Genomic DNA, 21,112 nt, shown 5'->3' with positions numbered 1-21,112 from the left:
TTATGCTATGATGGAATATCTATAAGTATTACCTTCTCTATGAATTGTTGTGAAGGAGGAGGTAGCAACAATGAGCTATATATTCATGCTGTTTTAATGATTGATACTGAAGTCATTTGCAACATGCAAAACTTCATGGTAAGTTGTAGGTTTACTTGAGAACCCTGTCTCTTAAAATGTAATTCATCACTCAGCCCTAAGTGGATATCAGGAGTCTCTTGAGCCTAGTTGATGGCTGCAGTATCCTAGGGCATATGACAGACACAGCCTTAGGCAGCCTAAGATGATGTCAAGGGGAGTAGAGCCCACTGCTTGGAAAAAAAGTAAGCCAGGTGATAGGGATCACACCATCTGTTGACTAGTAGAGAGGCAGGAATGAAGTTAAGAGCTACTTTTACAGTGAGCATCACCCAAGTACTATTTTTTGAAAGTCTTCTGTCTTTCATACAACAAAGTTTACTGATCACTTTTCAAGATAGTCACTGATTCCAACACGAGTCAGGAGAGAAAATCAGAATATCTGTCAAGGTAAGCAAAAAAAATGGAAATGCTGTACACTAAGAAAAAAAAAAAAAAGATGTGAACGATGAAAAAGCAAGAAAGGGAATACAAAAATCCTATCAGACAACTACAAGCAAAAGATGTTAACTAAAAATGCCCAGTAACACAAAAATCACATTTCTCAGCAGACAATAGCAAAGAATCAAGCAGTATTTACTTTCAAATCATACAACATTGCAGAAGCCATGTATGATGATGTAATCATCAAACTGACAAAGCACTTTCCAAGCATGAGGATTAGGAATTCAGTTGCAAGTGCTGACCACCACATGCCATAACAGCTTGGCCTAGTCTAAGGCTAAGCTGTCTCTTTTGAAAAACATACCTTGCTAAAGGACTTGATCTGGTGCAAATACCATCAACAACTAAAAGTCTGCAGCCATGTCTGAACTAATGTGGTCATCTACAACTGTGTCAAACGAGTTCTTCCAAAATAAGCCAAACATGACATTATGTAAAGCTTGCTTCAAATTCCCTGCCACCCTGTAAACCTAAACCCACTGTGTCAACTATACAATCATCTGAGATGCACCCGGCAGGGACAATGACAGTACTACTTTGCTATTCTAAAAAATTAGTACTGATTAAACAGCATGTTGTTTGTGTCTGCCTAAGATATATATATATATATATATATATATATATATATATATATATATATATATATATATAAAAACAGACATACTCCTGCATATGCAGTATAAGCAGTGTCAATGGTGCGTGTAGCACATTCACCTTAGGTGCTAGAAGACCAGAAGGCTCTGGGTTCTATTCTCACTCCATAAACTGGACTTCTGACACTGCAGTGCAGCATTAGTGGGGTGCTGCACTCCTGAATGTTTCGCCCTTTGGATGATATACTTGAATGAGTCAGTGGTACCTCAGCTGACTCTAAAAGAAACCGCAGCACCTGTTGAAAAAGAATAAGGGAAGATCTCCAATGCCCTGGTCAAATTTTACCTAATGGTAGCATAACACTATAGTAGTATAAATACCATCTCAGATGTTCCCTGAGAACACACCAACAGGCTAGTGGAACTAACCAAGTGAACAAAGGCTTAATTAATAAAAATAAAAAAAAAAAAACAAGCAGTAAGTCAGCAATATTACGTGTGTGTGTGTGTTTGTTCCAGCATCTGGTTTGGTGAACTGAAGCAATAGTATGTGTACATATATAAAATACATATATATATATATATATATATATATATATATATATATTTATATGTATGTGTGTGTGTGTGTACAGTGTGTTTAGTCACGCCCTCCTTTGGTTGAGAGACGAAAGTACAGAATTGTTTGTTCCAGCATATGGTTTGGTGAACTGAAGATTTTCCGGATATGTGCTGGGTCAAAGCAGATAAGAGGGTTGTAGTATTGGTGTGTGTGTGTGTGTGTGTGTGTGTGTGTGTGTGAACATGCATGAATGTTTGCTTGTCAGGAAACGGCATAGATATGCAAATTGCGTGATTTTAGAGTTAGGCAAGGGGATAATTTTAATGGTGTATGTACGTGTTGGTGCATGTATAGGTCTGAAACTGTCTTGTTATGTGGTAGTGTTATGGAAAGGTGTTTTTAAGTTAAGGTTATGGTTAGCACTTTAGGTGAAGCCCCTATGTCCACATTAGTAAGACTCACTAACTCTAACCCTGCCCCTAACTCCATAACTTAAAAAAAAAAAAAACTTTCCTTAACTACAGGCTATCATCATGGACAGATTTTAATATAAAGATTGCAGAAGGAAAGTGCTTTCTTTTTACAATATTTAGTAGGCTTGATGTGTATTTTTGAAAATGTAGTACTTCACAATATCATGTCAGCTATTTTACAGCCTATTTAATGACATTTAGACATACCACACTCACTATAATCACACATATGCATCCATAGACACACACACACACACATATATATATATATATACACACACACACACACACACACACACACACACACACACATATATATAAACACAAACTCACACACATGTATGTATTGTATGTATATGTACATTTATATGCATATATATCCCTTTCATTTAAACTGATCTACTGAAAGTTTTCATAAAACAGTACCACTGCCAGTATGCTGTTCATTAAAACATGTACTTAAAATAAAACCTTCATTTACTATTACTTTCTAGAAACACATGATAGTAGTCTTCTTCTGAAAAAAAAAATTAAAATATATCACTATAATCACACATATGCATCCATAGACACACACACACACATATATATATATATATATATATATATACACACACACATATATATATAAACACAAACTCACACACATGTATGTATTGTATGTATATGTACATTTATATGCATATATATCCCTTTCATTTAAACTGAGCTACTGAAAGTTTTCATAAAACAGTACCACTGCCAGTATGCTGTTCATTAAAACATGTACTTAAAATAAAACATTCATTTACTATTACTTTCTAGAAACACATGATAGGAGTCTTCTTCTGAAAAAAAAAATTGGATACTGCATTTAACGACACTAGTACCTAAAACAAGACTGCTTCAAAGATGACATTTCAACTCCTTTCTAAATCACTGCAGCTGCGTGAGATCATGATTCTGGGCTAATGGTTAATTTAATAAATTACTGGGATAATCCACAGTCTGGTTTATAACCTTAGTACTCCGTTATGTTTCTATAAACCAAGTGATCTCTCCAATATACAATTGTATATAAATATATTCATGACAACATGTGTGTGTACTAGGGGTTCCATCTATTAAATGATATGAGCCTCTTTCAAGAAGTATTCTTAATAAACACTTAAAAAAAAACTTTTAAATAACACAATCCATATTAAGGTGCGTCTCTTATAAGCAAGACTGTGACTGATAGCTGATTAGTAGGACAGAACATTAAGCGTCTTAGTAACATAGTGAAACCTCTGCTGGTCGTGTCTGGCTCTTCAAAGTAATGCAGACCACTAACATCATTTTTATAAATTGCCATGGGCTACTCAGGAAAGCATATACAGACTGCATCTGACAAATGCACTAAGTGATGAAACCTCTTGAAGCAGAGACAAGACTATAAAATTAATTTTGGAGAACAACAATGAACCCAGTTAAGAACCCCCATTCATTTCTCTGAGTAAATGCACACATCTGCAATGACTTATTTAACTCCCACAACCAGAAAATAAACAGCGAACATAAACTGCTATGAATAAAATTACCTCCTCAAAAAATCTCTGATTTCAAATTTAAAAAGAAAATGACTTCTGTAACTAGGAGTTTAGTGAATATTAGGAGGTGTGTTTAGGTTGAAATGTATGCAGAAAAGCACAGACCACCTATAACTTGGTAAGATCTTTAAACGTCCAGCTCTCAATTACATATCTGACAAAGAAAAATAATATATTAACAAAGGCACTAAATAAGTCAATCATAAATGGACCTTGAATTGAAAAGTTATAATGTTCAGTTAAGTACTCTTCACACTGACCACTCTGAAACCAGAAAATAAATAGTTTTCAGTTTTGCAAACTTGTGAAGTGCCAGAAAAAATAATATAAAAGGTTCATATGTAAGTACTAGGCTAGATGTCCTTGACGGCCATTTTAAGCCTAGCCAGTTTCCCTTTTTTGTGCTCGAATTAACCTATCCCATTTCGTTACAGACCAGCCTTACCCATTCCTTGGTCAGTAATTATACATTACCCCTAATGACAATAACTGGGATCATACCACAAATAATTTGAGGGGACCCTTGAATGGGATAAAGCCTTTAGGAGCTGTCTCTGTCCATTAGTAGTACAGGGGGCAGCCCGGGGTAAGTTTTTAGTTTCCCATACATACACCCAAGTTGTTTTTGAACATGGACAGGGATTCTGTTCCACAGCAGTAGTATCCTCTCTGAGATATACCTGCCCCACCAAACCATTCTGTGGATGTTTACATCCTTAGACTGAATACTTCTGATGCCACTTGACTTGGTGATGTGCAGTAAATCCATCAGTATTGGGTCAGAGGATGCCTTGTATGCCGGTCACAGGTCAGCTCCTCTTAGCAGTCTGTAGGATACCAAGCATAGTGACATGGCTTTTAGTCAGTCCATGTAGGACAAGTTGTTTAGGCCTTGTATCCTTTTAGTAAGGTATCTCTATAAGCACAAGTTATTGCATGTGTCTGGACAGACACATGCCAAAGGGAGCATTATATTCAATGACTAGCCTAATGAAGGCTAAGTAAAGGGGAACAATGACATTCCTAGATCTACACACAATCCCTTTGTTTATAAGCATTGCAGTATAAAAGGACTTTCTTACAACAATGGACACATGTTGGTCAAAAGTTTGGTCAGGACCATGTAAGTTCCCAAATTCCAAACAAGTGGGTCAGCTCTTAGAGGCGTACTGTTAATGTGGTAGTTCCCTGGTACAGATATCTTCCCAAAGAATACAATAATGCATTTTTTATAATACTCATCTGGTTTAGGCAAATCCTTTGTCCTTCATTATCCAGTTTCTGTGGCAACTAAGTATTAATTCCCATTTCGACCACTTGCATAATATTCATTAAATGAGCAACAGCAACATGCTTGGGGTCTGTAGCAGCATTTGAAGAACCCCCAAAAAAATAAAAAAAAAATCAACTACTTTATCACAAAAATATTCAACTACTTTATCGCAGTAAACCTCACACCAGTTCTGTTCTACCTTTGAATTTTACATAACTGAGATTTCTGACAGCAAGATTTTTCTTTAGCCAGCTTTCAAAACTAAACCTAGTCAAGTCAAACCGATTCAGGTGAGACCGTTGGATCAAAAATGGAAAATTAAAATACCTACTCCTTACTTCTATGGCTGTAGAAGCTTAAACAGTTTACTAGCTCATGACAAGTGCTGTACTCAGTTAAACTTCCCTCACATGCAACTTAGAATGTTGTACACAGAGTCCTACAAAGCCAATACATAAAGCAGTAATAGGCAATCAGCACTTCCATGTTTTGCACATCATCTGTGCTCAGCAGAGGAATAATATGGTTGCCGACTAAAAAACAGTGTGACCCATATGTTTTTCTGTTTTGACACACAGTTGAAAAAGGCACAGTTACTGACAACTCTAAAGTGCCTGCCTGGCAGGTAGTAGCAGAGTTTGAGTATCAACCACTCAACAACCATTTTTTTCTACAACAGCATACCTAAGGAATGGGCACTCTTCTTAAACAGCATATAATGTGGTGTCCTCCATGCTCTTCCTGGAATAACACAGCTACTATCCCTTTACCAGAGACACTGGTCTGCATAATGAAACTCAGATTGAAGTCAGGACTGACTAATACAGGTTATAAAAATGAAAGGCTATAAAAAAGAAAGGCAAACTCCACAACCACATTGATTGACCGCCACAGGTATGTAAAAGACCTAGTATATGTTTGTTCCGTATAGCAATCCTGTTGTCATAGCGTTCTATGCTCTACATGAACAACAAATTTGTTCCTCATGTTGTTGTTGTTGTTGTTCGTCTTTTCCCGGTTAGGGGTCGCCACAGCAGAACTCCGGTCCGCTAATGATTGGCAGTAGATTTTCATGAACGCCGAGGTTCCAGCTCGACGTCCAACCTTCAACGAAGACACCCCCATTTACGCATGTCTTTCAAATGCCACCCAACCACGGGGAGGACATGCAGATTCCACACAGAAGGCACTCCCAGCCGAGAATCGAACGGGAGAACCTCTAGCTGTGAGGCAACAATGCTACCACTGCACCACCGCGGATCAAAAATTTGTTCCTCGTGAAAAGGACAATTTTAGAAAAATGTATAATCTTTCTAAATGTGAGCATGACTCACTCACTAAATTGTTGGAAAATGATGAAACAGTAATAAAGGAAGCTGACAAGGGGAGACTGATTGTTATAATGAATCGTAAGAACTACCTATGTTCTATGAATGAACTTCTGTTAGATCAGAATGGTTTAAGAAAATAATGAACTATGATGTTTCTAAGTACGTTCACGTACAGTATTTGTGATATTACTGTTGAATTATTTAACTGTTTCTTCCCGAATATTCCTGTTCTGTATGGCCTGCCAAAGCTTCACAAGTCCGTGACCCATCCTCCCATGAGACCAATAGTTTCTGGCAGGGGCTGGGTCAAAGAACCTATGTAATTTTATTTACAAAATATCTTGTGCAAATATTTGGTCTATGTAAAAATGTCATTAAAGATTCAGGAGATTTTTTGGCTAAACTTTCCAACTGGCATGAGACTAATCAGAATTGCGATATTACTTTTGTAACACTTGATATAAAAATCTCTTTTTACCATAATTCCAGAGCAATAAGGAGTAAACGCTATCAGACGACTATTATGTGAGCATAATTGTCTTAAAGGAAGGGAGATAGAAACATTATGTGAATTGTTAGAACTTGTTTTAGAAACGTTATGTTTGATGGCTAACTTTACCATCAGATTACAGGGGTAGCAAGGGATACTCCCATTGCAAATATGCACGTTAATCTTACATTAAGTGTTTGGGAAGACGAATACGTTTTTAATGGTCCTGACAATTATAAATCTTAAGTCTCTTTTTTTAAGCAATTTGTCAATTATGTGTTTTTGGCCTGGCAAAGTTCTGAAAATGAGCTTGATGAATTTGTTAATTATTTGAATCATGCAACTGACTTTCTAGAGTACAAGATGACTTCCTCTACAAACAAAACTGACTTCCTAGATCTTATGTTACAAATTAATGATAGAAAGGTTAAAACTAGTATACAAAGGAAGCCTGTGCATTCTAATACTTACATAAGAGTAGCATGCATGCTAAACAGACATTTAAAGGCATTATTAAGAACCAGTATTTACTAGCAAGTCGGTTAAATACCGACTTAATCAGTTGCATAGACCAAATGAATGAGGTGACTGAAATTCAAAGAAAGTGGTTAGAATCAACATTCCCTTGATGTATTCAAAGAAAGTGGTTAAAATCAACATTCCCTTGATGTTATTAACGATGAAGTTATAAAGGAGACGGAAGGTAAGGCAAAACCATACTTTTTTTACTGCTGGGACATATGATGATGTACGAATTCTGTGAGGGATGTGATTTTGAATAATTGGAACACTTTAAATGCCTTACCAGAACTTAAGAAATGTATAGGTGTGAAACCTAGCTTCACATAGAAGAAATGTTCTAATCTTAGAAACCTTTTATGTTATAAGGATATGCCATCCAGGATGCATTGGTCACCGTTTAATAGACTTGGAACTTTCCCTTGCTACAACTGTTTTGTTGTAGCTTTATCTGCAAGGACAATGTTTTTATACATCCTTTAACTGGAAAGATCTATCTGTTTAAATGTTCTGCTACATGTAATACTTCCCTTATTATTTATCTAGCAACCTGCACAGAATGTATGCGTTTTTATATAGGGAAATCTCTAAGAAAATTAAAAGAAAGAATCACTGAGCATAAATCTGATTTACGTAGAGGAGTTATGACTAATGCACTAGCAAAGTATTTAGCTGAAAAAGGAGTAAATCATGGATTTATGTTTAGGGTTATTGAGAATGTCTGTAAAGATCCTACGGGTGGCGATATTATTAAAAAAAAAAACTTTGCTTAGGGCATATGATTGGATTGTCCATTTGCAGGCAGATCGTACACCATCAATTAGCAAGATGGTTAGCTTTAAACCTGTGCTTAAACATAAAGTTATTGTTTTAATTAATTTTTTTTAATTTTTTGAATGAAAATATTTTTGTAATGAAAAATAAATTACATTTTAATATAAGCTTTTATTTTTTAATGATTGCTTTGTGGAGTTAATTACATTAATTAGTACTGTTATGGGATTGTTTGGGCTGCAACTTATGATTAATGTGAACATTGGTATTTATTGCAGAATCCTATGTGATTGTTTTATTATGTTGATGAAGGACTTCTAATCCAAAAGCTTTGTTCGTTTTAATAAAAGTTCTTAGCGTTGCAGAGTCTGCCTTTCTTTTTTATCGGTTCTTTTGTTGGATTGTGACTCTGCTTTTTATCACGGACTGTATCCTGTGTTTTTTTTAATACAGGTTACACAAATAAATTATCAAGCAAAAATAAGAAATTCCCTGTCTGCCTCAATTAACCAGTTATCCTTCATTCAGACACCTGCCTTAATTAAATCTGTGAGGCAGCAGGCTATTGTGGTAGAGTGAGGGATGAACCTTTTATAACTGTCAAGCCCCAGAAAAGCTTTTACTTCCTATTTTGTGTATGGGCTTGGACTATTTTATATAGACCCTAAACTTCCCCACCTGAAGTTTTACCATTCCACACCCAACAAAATACCTCAAACCTCCATACCAGCTATGCATCTGGAATGGCTGGATGTCGATATTATTGCCTGGATTCAGTCTAGAACTGCCTGTGCCTTCAGTAGGCAAGCTTTTCAATCCTCACTGTAGACTACTAAATCATAAAAATATGCAGTTGTGTACCAGATACATGGGGTTAAAATACCCTAACATTTTGTGAAATGTGACTAGGATACCATGTAAGCGAAAAGACAACACTTCATACTGAAACAAGCCAGATGAGGTAAAGAAAGTTGTCTTTTCAATCTTTTAACTTAATGGTAGTAATGTCTCTCTACTTATCCTTCTGTGAGTTCATCTGAGAGAGGCATGGTGCACATTAAATTTAGAGATTTCATTAAGCAAGTAGAAATTATTACCAAATCAGATGGACTCATCCAGTTCTATCACCACAGGGTTTTGTGCATTCTGAATTTCTTCAATAATCACCAACTCCAACATATTCATATTTCTTTCTTGATACTTTCCCCTGTGGGCTTCTGAAATTTTATATAGCTTTAACTTGAACTTTTCCCTGATTTCATAAATGTATTATGTTTTGATAGAGAACACGCAATTCATTCAAGGATTTTGTTTACCTGCACCTCAGATCAGGCTCCAGAATTTAGATACAATCTGCCACTCAGGAAGCTGCCAAAATATGTCCTTGCAGAGTTTTAACAAATACTGACATGAAAAATTTGTTCAAGTTTCCTTTCAGCTGGCTACCAGACCTTAGTTTACTTCTCTCACTTTCTCAGTTATTTCATGTGTCAAGAAACTTGCTCTCCACTGTGGGATTAGTGCAAGTCCTTCATCACCAGGTTGGGATTCATTCATACTAGAATTCCTACTGCAGATATGGCTCCGAGATTCCTAATCCTGTTCCATATGCTCCGTCATTGCAGAATAACCACTGCCATTCTTTACTGCATTTTGGTAGTGTGTCCTATGACACATTACAAAGGGCTATCCTTCCTGTATCCATCCTAGGACGTCTACCATACACCAACTCAAATGAGGTGAAACCAGTATAAGAATGGGGTACTTTCATGATGGCAAAGATAATGCACTAAGATCGCCAATTTTTACTATCCCTATCAACCACTTATACAGATATATTCTTTGCAAGTTTAATGAAACAGTGTCCCACCCATCCCATCCATTTGGAGTGATGCACTGGGGTTCTTAGTCATTCAATTTCTGACAGAGTTCCTTCACAACCTTAAGACATAAAATGAGTCATTCAATCTGTTGCAATTTCCTTAGAGATCTCCATTCTGCTCAACAAAAGCATCAGGTCTCTTGCAAAAGGCTTATCATAGGCTTTACACAACAGCAGAGCCTCAGAACATCACAAGGCATAGTCTAGAACTGCTAAAATATACTGAAGAATCTAGAAATCTTGACTAACAGGCCAACCAAATCCATAGCAATCTCGCAAAAGAGGGAACACTAATTATTGATAAGGGTATTAATAGCCAATAGACGAATTTGCATGAAGCAGTTTACTGACACCTTAGACAAGTATCATAAAACATTTTGTGGTAAAAATTCCAGTCCAATAGAACCTTCAAAGGACAATCTCTCTCACTTTTTCCACCTGACAGTGCAGCTCTTAAAATACTGCTGTGGGTCAGGTTTAACTCATTAACTCTGAGTACTGTCCCATGGCGCCTTACTGCTTAAATCCGAGCACTCTCTGAGGTACTAGGAATTGTATGCTGTTACACCCAGAGTGCCTTCCACAAGTGCAAGCAACTTCACAGTCACATTTTAGCGCCACTGTTAAAAATTAAGTTGAAAGAGTACCTGAACTTTGTCAATTACCTTCTCAACTTAGTTTTCAGTGTGGAATAACCTGATGCCCATATTTGACTTTTTTGATAAAACTGGCTTGCCGTGCACTTTGCATCTTCTTGTAATCACAGCAATCAGATTCTGTATGCATTGCATGAAGCAACTGGTAGTAGCCAATCGGATTCTTGCAATCCAAGTCACCACTTGCTAACATCTACACCTCCAAACCTAACTTTTCTTTGTTCTGTCACAATAAACAGAGGGTCCTGCAGTAGCAAATCCCTTTCTTTTTTCAAGGATTTGCAGAATTTGCCTACATTGCTAAAGGATCCTTCTATTTATTTTGTCAGAACATTTCTGTGCGCAAGTTCACAAGACTGGAGATACTTCCAAAAGTCACAATCTGAGAAGAATACAGTCGAGATAAACCCTTAAAGTCAAACAGGTACACTACAGCTGCAATGGAGATCTTTTTTGAAGTAGACAAAAGTAAGTCTACTGGTAGTGTGAGCGTGAGAAAGAGAGAGTGATCATGTTAGTATTTTACACACATCAAGCAGCTATTTAGAGAATGTAAAAAAAAAAAAAAAAAGTAAAACAGAAAAAAGTGTACATTTATGTCTATGTTTTGGTCTGCATGTGAGTGAATGCGTGTATGAAAGCAGAAGAGATGGTGTGTGTGAAAGAATGCATGTATGAAAGCAGATGAGACTGTGTGTAAGACAGAGATTGAAAGTTTGAGCGCGGGCGAGTGATCACCTGGCAGCAGAGAGGTTTGTACATATCTCTCAACCTCTTACAGCAAGAAATCTGAACAAAGCTATAAATAATGGGGAGATAAAGGGTTTGAGTTCATTAGTGGCAAATCATTAAACACTGGAGTTTTTAAATAATGACACACATTTGAGTTTCAAACTTCATACACTTCAGACAATTCATGACAATTCAAAAACTGTTTTTCTATCAATTCAGTTCAATGCCATGCTTAATTGCAGTTTAAACAGTGTGCCACTTTTGACATGGTGGTTCCGCTTTTCATTCCCTGACTGGCTTCCAAATAATAATTATAGACAGTCAGCAAAGAGAGAGAAAGGGAACCAATCAGAGAACAATTTTGACCATAAGCAGCCAATCCCAGTAAAAGTCACTGGTTTAGTTTCTCACGAGTCAAGCAGTATATGCTTTTCATTTCTTCTGAATAGTTCAAACAGCCATAATTAGCACATATACAGAATGGAGCGGATGACCCTGGCACAAACTATTAGAGGGTAAAATTGGCAGATGCCGATGTTGACAGAGTGCTGAACAAGAATTTTTTTATGAATGAAGCAGAATATCTCAACTTCATAAATGAATGCTGAATACTTGCGTTTGTGGTTACGCTAAAACGCCAAAGTGCTTTGCATTTGATGATTTAGCTATAGGAGACAGGTAGCTACAGCTTAACTTCACTGCAGAAAAAGTTTTATTTTTGTTTGGGGTAGAGGTTTTGCAAAAAAATAATCTTTCACAGAGCTGTGCTTAATGTTTCTACATACTACTTGCTAATGTTGCTAAACCCCCCCCCCCCCAGTTCCTTTATTTTATTTGAACCGTTGTTTCTACTGTAAGTTACAGATGAAGATTTCCATTGTGGTTGTATCGTTCATATTTTTGTGAATTACTGCAACTGAACATTGTATCATGTAATAATTTCCTGCATCACACACACACACTCACACACACTATATAGTGTTCTGCTGCGTTGCTTTCCAACTGCCACAGTACAGGTAAGTAACATGCATATTATAAAGGTTCATACGTGTGTACTAGGCTAACGGCCCTGGGGCCTATATAAGCCTAACCCAAGAAGATTCCCTGGGATCATGCTGCCTAAAGTTAGTTCCCAGTGCCCCTGTCAAGCAAGGCTACTGAAGTTATCCCCGGGGTGGACTTCCTATTGCCCACCCACTCGTCAAGCTTTCTCTTAAAGAGGGCCAGTGAAGTGCTCTGTTTGACATGAATGGGAAGTTTGTTCCAGAGTATGGGAAGTCTCCAAGTTAGGAACCTATCCCTCCAGCATGTTCTGTTTAATGTGGTAATGACGTTAAGGTCCCTGGAGCGTGTGGCACAGAGAGATTGGGATTTCTTTAGGTGTAGCATATCTAGCAGCTTTGGGTCAGACATGACTTTGTAGGCCAGGCAGAGATCTCCTCTAAGTAGGTGATAAGAGACAAGAGTATAGTTGGTGTTTTTCTGAGTCTGTCCGTGCAGGGCATGTGTCTAAGGCCTAAGATCCTCTTAGTGAGGTATTTTTGTAGCCTTTCCAGTTGTTGTAGGTGTCTAGTGAGGTACATACCAAACAGGGAGGTGTATTCTACAATAGGTCTAATGAGGGATGGGTAGAGAGGGATTATGACGTTTTTCTTCCTGGATGAGAAACCTTTTGTAATAAGATGTGCCACATAAAAGGACTTTCTGACTACAGTGGCAATGTGGTTATCAAAGAAGAGGTTGCTGTGTTGCTGTCAACCTGTGTCCCCAGGTCTCTTATCACACCTTTGATGTTTAGTGGACTACCGCCTATGTGGTAGTTCATGGGCACCGAATTTTTCCCAAAGGAAATAACACTTGACATTGAGCTTAAGGCCATGGTTCTGGCACCAGTCATTGGTGTCAGTGAGGCCTTCTGTAGAATGTCTACATCAGCTGGAGAATCAATAATGGCTCCCAGTTTGCAATCATCTTCAAACTTGGTCAGGCAGAGACCCTTTGTGTTGGCTTGAACTTCAGAGAAGTAGATGCCAAACAGGAGAGGACCTAGGACCGATCCCTGTGGGACACCACTTGTAACTGGTCGGCAGTCAGATTTGGAGTCTGCTACTTTCACAGTGTGGGTTCTAACAGTGAGCCAGTTGGCAACCATATTATTACATAGGAGTTTATGCCTAGTTTAGTGAGTTTATCTATGATTCCTGAGTGAGGGACTGTGTCGAAGGCCTTGGCAAGATCTAAGTAGGCTGTGTGAATTGCCTTGCCCTCTGGTGACAGACTCGAAGAAGTCTATCAGGTTGAGGAGGCATGATCTACCTTTCACAAACTCATACTGCGTGGGGTCCAGAGTTTGGAGTTTCCCTATGTCCTTATTTACAAGGTCCATGATGATGCGCTCCATAGCCTTACATATTAGACTCATCAGGCTAATGGGGTGGTAGTTCCCAGGGTCTGTAGTCACTCCCCTTTTGAGGAGTGGGATGACTGTAGCAGTGTGCCATTCGGTAGGAACAAAGCCTGAAATGAAGCTGTGATTGAACAGGGTACTCAGGTGTGGTGCCAGTTCACTTCATAATTCATATAGAACACAGCCAGGGATATTATCAGGTTCCATGGAAGCTATAGTCTTCACTTTGGACAGTGCATTTTTTTACCTGTGTAGTCGGGTTAATAAGGACTTGGCATTCCACAGGTGTTGTGATAGGCTCTTTAGGGGGTGAAAAGGGGGTAAAGTTCCCAGTGAACCTGTCAGCCAATATGTTGGCAATATCAGTTGGTTCTGTATATGTATTGCCATTGTGCTGTAACTCAGAGCAGATCTGAGTATTGCCATGTAGATACTTGACATAACTATAGAATGCCTTGCGGTTGTCTTTAGAATTTGCAGCAATTTTGTTTTCATAGCTAGCTTTAGAGGATTTGATGAGGGATCTCAGTTTTTTGCTGAGGCTAACAAAGGAGTTTTTCCAGTCTTGGGACTTCACCCATTTCTGCAACAGTTTTTTCCTTCTGTTGTAGGGTTTGTTTATGGTGGGGGACCACCAGATTGGCTTCGTTTTTTTGGAGGAGAGCGTCTTGGTTCTGTTTGGTATGGCCTGTTCCCATGCACTTGTGTATGTTCTCATACAGTGCAGTGGTATATGATTCAGCAGTCATGCACCTATTTTCCATTTGCATAAGTGTCATGAAGTTTGCCACCTCTGTTTTTAGAAGCCCAAAATTGTCTTTGGAGAAGTTTTTTATGTTGTTTTCCTTTTGGGGGGTGAAGGTGGGATGTGGATATCCATGGTGATTAGCTTGTGGTCAGATATGACCAGGGAGGAGTTGATTACTGGTGTAGAGCAATGGTCATACATGTTAGTAATGACGATTGGATAAGTTTCTGGTATCATTCTATCACTACCAGTAACCTATTTGCATTTCTTCCCTGTGTAGGTGCATCTACCTTGAGGCAGTGACATGGCTTCAACAGCAGGGGAATGAAAAGTGTGTGTGTGGCCATTCCTACCTTCACTGGGCTGCCAGCCATGCCTCCAGAAGTGAAAAATACTAAAACTTGAGCTTCCCCACATCTAGCTTTAAGGTATACTGGATTGCAAGAAGAGGTATGCATTGGGGTGGACTCCTGCAGTTGTTGGAAGAGAAGTGTTCCATCTACCCTGAGACTGACATTCTTGTACTGCACATTGGAGGGAATAATGTCATCACTCTTCCACTTGGAGAGCTGAGGTTTCAAATCAAGGCGAATTTTGAAGACATGCAGTCGTGCCAGTCATATTGTCATTTTGTATGGTCTGACATAATTCCTCAGCAGCACTGGAGAAATGCAAACAGCCAATGGGCTACACACAAGGCCAGATGGTTAGAGAATGGGTAAATGCATGGCTTGATGCATAGGGTCGGTGGATCAACAATCAGCCATAACAGCATCACTGCAGAAGATGTTCACCTAAATGAAGATGGCATTGACCACTTCTTGACTTATCTGCACAATGCTGTAATGCATGATATATTGGCAACATGCACGTAGTGACAAAGGATGGAAAACAACCACGACCAAGTAGGACCACTATGATGAGTAAAACTCTATTACATTTTATGAAAACCTATTTCATTACTTACAACACAGCAAAAGAACTGTAACTGTATGCTGTACTCTTGCGTATATATTTATTTATTTATTTACCAGGAAAATTTACTGGGTCATTTTCAGTGGAGGCCTGTGGAGAAAAGCTCCAATAAACATGACAGTACAGAATTGAATTAATTACAAAAATAGAATTAACAAAAGATGGACACAAACAAAATAATTAAGGTTTTCATACAGACAAAATAACAGACAAGCACTTGAGTAAGAAATCAATAGCAATATGCAGTGCCTAGACAGGCAGTAGGAATTTGCAGTATACTATCAAAAATGAGCTGCATACAGTGGGCTGTATTTGTGTAAAGAGGAAAGAATGAAATGAAATAATAGAGTTGAGAGTCGGAGGATGAAATTAAACAGTTATAGATGTGAGTGAGAAGTGGTAGTATAGGAAAGGTCAGGTTATGGGAGGTTGGGGTCTAGAGCAAGAACATTGCCACTGACTAGATAGATGTAGGTGAAAGGCCTTTTTGAAGGAGCTAGTATCCTTAGTGGATCTGAGAGGTGATGGGACAGAGTTCCAAAGTTTGGCAATGCAGAAGGAGTAAAGCATTTGGCCAGTACAGAGCTTAAGTTTTTGAACAAGCAGTAAAGTTTGGTTTTCAGATCTAAGGGGTCTATTTGGATGGTATAGTGGTTAGACTGGAGCAGAGAGATGGGCAGTCAAAAGGTTTATAGATTATTTTGTGAGCTGTAGTTAGTTGTTGGTAGGTACGGTACTGTGGTAGTTCGAGCCATTTGAGTGTGTGTAGTGAAGAACAGTGATGGGAGGAATATGTAGCACTGGTTGCAAATTTGGCAATTTTATTGTAGCAGGTCTCCACTTTAGTTGTTAGGGAGGACTGCATATTGGTGAGGAGTGGGTTGCCATACAAAAAAGAGATGTTAGCAAGAAAGTGGAAGGGTTTCGGAAGTGTGTGTGTCTCTATAGAGGGTGCCAAGCTTTTAGTAGGTCTTTTTGATATTACTGTGAATGTGTTGGTCAAAGGTTAAGTTTTCAACTAAGGTAACACTTAATAATTTTGTGTGTGGTACTACTTCTAGGACAGTTTTGTTTACTGAATAGATGGTAAGGTTTGGTTTGTTTACTGGGGTGGTTTTCCTAGAGGTGAAGAGAAGTTTAGTTTGGTTAGGATTGAGGGCAAGATGGTTGTTAGTCATCCTTGTTTCAGTGGAAGAGAATGCCTGCTGGGTAAGTGCAAGTAATTCAGGTATGGTATTGGCAGTGCAAATTATTGCTGAGTCATCCGCGTACTGAATAACAGAGTTGCTGCTAACACAGGAGTGGAAGTCATTAATAAAAATGCTGAAGAGTAGAGGCCCTAGTATGGAGCCTTGAGAACACCTGTAGGGGTATCTAGGAATGGGGAATAGGAGTTTTGCCATTTAGTGGACTGTTGTCTATTGGACAAATAGTTAAGTAAACCAGAGTAGAGTTGGGGGGGGGGGGGATTGCCAGTGTGGAAAGCTTTCAGAGAAGGGCATGAGAGATGGTATCAAAAGCCTTAGACAGATTGAGAAAAAGGGAGGAAACTAGCTTGCTTTCATTACGAGCTTGCTTGGTTAACTCCATTTAGAAATTACAAAGCGATATTATATGTTATGACTCAGGTTATGAAAATTATGATAATTTTCATACTTTGTTGTACAAATCTGCTAGGGAGCTTGACAACATTCTGAGTAAAACCTCATTTTAATATGGTTAAAGAACTATATGTATGCTGTACACATGTACAGATATCAGTTTGTTTGCGCCTTAGGTTAAGAAATGTATATTTTTTCATATTTTGGTAAATAACTGCAGTAGGAAACATTTCAACATTCTGAGTAAGACCGCATTTTGAACACAGTACTACTACTTACAAAATGGTAAAAGAACTTTATATGTATGCTGTACAGATTATAAATATCACAGTTTATGACTCAGGTTATGAAAATTATATATGTTCATATTTTGAGGAATACCTTTGCAAGGGAATATGTCAACATGCTCAGTAAGACCTAATTTTGAAGACAGTATTATTACTTACAAAATGACTGTACCCGTATGCTATACACATGTACAGATAGTTTATGACTCAGGTTATGAAAATTTTGCCATGTTTTGGTAAATAACTTTGCTATGGAATATGTCAACATGCTAAGTAAGACGTCATTTTGAAGACAGTATTAGTACTTACAAGTTAAAAACTATCTGTATGCCATATGCACGTACAGACATTACAGTTTATGACTCAGGTTGTGAAAAGTATTACACTTTTTCATATTTTGGTATATAACTCTGCTAGGAAAAAAGGCACGATGATGAGTGAGGTATCCTTTTGAAGCCACTATCAAAATGCACAACTTTATGTAATAACATGAATTGTGAGTACCATACATGGACACATATCCCAGTTTGTCTGTTTGTGAAAACTAAACTATGAAAATTAATATATGCCATATTTCTGTGAATATGTGGGCAGGGAAAGTCAGGGGTAAAGTGTAATATTCATAGCAGAACAAAATCAATTTCTGCAAAAAAAAAATAATAATGCTCATCTATGACAAGGACAGAAGTCAAGTACTTTGCTTATTTGTCTCATTATGGAAATTAGGATATTTCTCATAATTATCCCCATATCCTTTGCAAGGGAGCATGGTGACGACACATATGATATATCGTTTTGAAGCAGACATTGAGCCCCACAGCTTGTACACTGAAATGTAGCCTGTGTGTGTTACAGATGATGAGATGTGTTTTAATTATCAGATTATGAGAAATATAATATTAATCATATTTCTGTGAAATTCTGTTCATTATTAATTTTAGGATCTTACAACCAAATGGATTAGACTTGGAAATTAATCTTATTCCATGACTTGATTATAAGTTCATGATTAAAGTGAGGATGTATTTAATCTATTACACTTGTTTATAAATGTATTAGTGAACTGGGGTTGTGTATTGTATATAATTTTTGGGGCAGAAAATGGTGAGAGGTAAAAATTGCATAGATAGGCACTTCAAACATGGGGAATTTAAATGTGGGTATTTTGCAAGTATTTTATACTTTGATAATGAGGTGGCAATTAATCGGTATATATAAAAGGACTGTGTATGACATGTATTCATTCCCTTGAAGGCAGTGGCTGAGGTACCAGAAAGCACCAGTAAAGGTTATTTGCAATCATACTGCTTTTGGCTTAGAGTTTTTTTTTTTTTTTTTTTAGGGCATTACAAATGGATCATCTGAAAATAAACTTGGGCTGCACTGTTGTTCTATGGTCAAAGTAAGCAGACAGAATTTTTTGAGCTGCTCTGGTGTGAATGAGTTAATACAGTATACACAAAGAGATTAACTCCCTCCTCCCCTTTTTCATCAACTTGAAGAGATGACTACTTGCCTTAAAATGGGGAAATGAGTAACAGATCCATCTGGCAGTAATGCAGCCCCATTTACAGCCTTTATCACATTTCTGGCTTATCTTACGATACGATTTTTCTAACTCCTGTGAATAATATTCAGGTTAATCAGGACTTTGTGTTGGTTAGCATCTTTCAGTCTAGATTAATTCTGACTAGAATCATTCTCTTCTTGTAAGGTATTTTTTGTCTTTCTCTTAGGTTCATAGGTGTGTACTAGGCTAATGGCCCTGGGGCCTTTACAAGCCTAGCACATAAAAGTGCCCTGGCATTGTGCCACCTGTCATTAGTTCCCAGTGCATCTATCAAGTAAAGCCACTGGAGTGATCTTCGGGGTGAACTTTCTATTTCCCATTCACTCATCAAGATTTCTCTTGAAGGGGGCTAGAGAGGTGCTCTGCTTGACATGTATGGGAAGTCTATTCCAGAGCATGGGCAGTCTCTGGGTTATGAACCTGTCCCTCCAGCATATTCAGTTGATTGTGGTAATGAGGTTGAGATCTCTGGAGCGTGTGGTGCGGAGAGATTAGAATTTCTTTAGATGTAGCATTTCTAACAGAGCTGGGTCAGACATGACTTTGTAAGTCAAGCAGAGATCGCCTCTTAGTAGATGATACGAGACAGAGAATAGCTGGAGGTTTTTGAGTCTGTTCATGTAGGACATGTGTTTAAGGCCTAGGATACCCTTTGTGAGGTACTTTTGTAGCCTCTCCAGCTGTTGCAGGTGTCTAGTGATGTACATGCCAAATGGGGCATTATACTCTGTGATTGGTCTAATGAGCGAAGAGTAGAGAGAAATTATGACCTCTTTCTTCCTGGATGCAAAACCCTTGGTAATGAGATGTGCCACATAGAATGACTTTCAGACTACAGTGGCAATGTGGTGGTCGAAGGAGAGGTTGCAGTCAACCTGTGTCCCCAGATCTCTTATAACACTTTCAGTGTTTAGTGGACTCCCATCGATGTGGTAATTAGTGGTAGCACAGTTTTTCCCAAACGGGATGACGACGCAGTTTTTGGCATTAAGCTTAAGGCCATGGTTTCGACACCAGTCATTGGTCTCAGTGAGGCATTTCTGTAGGATGTCTGCATCACTTGGGGAGTTAATGGCTCCCAGCTAGCAGTCTTCTGCGAATTTGGTCAGCCGTGTTGGCCTGGATTTTTGAGAAGTAAATGCCAAAAAGGAGAGGACCCTTCTATGAGTCTATATCAGAGAAAGGAAAATCATTCTGTTCTCCTTTAAGTCTAACTTTGGAAGATATTTCTCAGCATTCTTTCCACCCTCTATACTCTTAACATGAAAAGTGTACACCCACAGATCAAGAAAATGGGAACGTCTCTTCCTAGATTGACATGCATAAGTTTGGGCATCATGCCAACACAGTACTTCAATTAATATAGAGTAGTACATTAAATCTGTTTTAGCTGTGGGACTGTCCCATCTATTCCAGTGTAGACATATCATGCCCAGTTTCTTCTCTGGCTTCACTTTACTATATTTTTACTAGTGTTTGACTTATTAAAGTTATCAAAATTCCAGAATCATGCTTGTTCCCCATCTACACAAATACCACATTTTTGGGTTCATAATTCAGTATCCCTAACACTGGCCAATTTTGTCCCCATTGCAACACTGGATGTCGTCCTCTGCAAATGTCTAAAAAGATTCAAAATTTAAGGGACAAGTTTTACCTATGTGCCCACACTCAAAACATTAAATTTTTTTTTTTTAGTTTGTCCAACTTGTTTTTTTTGCCCCATTCCATGTTATGGGTTTGTCTAGTACATTCATTGTAGTCTTGAAAGAAATAAATTCTTTGTCTTCTACCCTATCCCTTGGAACAATCTTATCTGCATCTGTATTCCTTTCAGAGTTTCAACAGCCAAAATGGTCTCTCTAGCCTGTGACTGCTAAAATGTTGTGACATGTTGCTCCACTAGAGCCACCAGCTGTTCAGCGAAGTCAAGATTATTAAATCCACACTTTGGCCAAAAAGGCCACTGAAACCAAAAAACTCACTCAGGAGGTCGGAGCACCTGAGGAATCAGGCGAACATGAGGGAATACAATTACCCAAACAATTTACAAGGCAGGCTGCAGGGGAAAAAGAAGTTATGTACCTAC

The 21,112-nt window shown here is 38.1% G+C and overlaps 1 protein-coding gene across 1 annotated transcript in view; it reads right to left on the bottom strand.

Moving 5' to 3' along the window:
- Window positions 1-21,112, bottom strand: part of SCAPER (S-phase cyclin A associated protein in the ER) — a gene marked incomplete in the record, with an annotated part of 4,815,867 nt that overhangs the window by 2,118,703 nt on the left and 2,676,052 nt on the right.

The sequence above is a fragment of the Protopterus annectens genome, chromosome 7.part0 (assembly GCF_019279795.1).
Source record: "Protopterus annectens isolate FY-2018-M chromosome 7.part0, PAN1.0, whole genome shotgun sequence".
Taxonomy (NCBI): domain Eukaryota; kingdom Metazoa; phylum Chordata; order Ceratodontiformes; family Protopteridae; genus Protopterus; species Protopterus annectens.
This window is presented reverse-complemented; position numbering and strand designations above follow the sequence as displayed.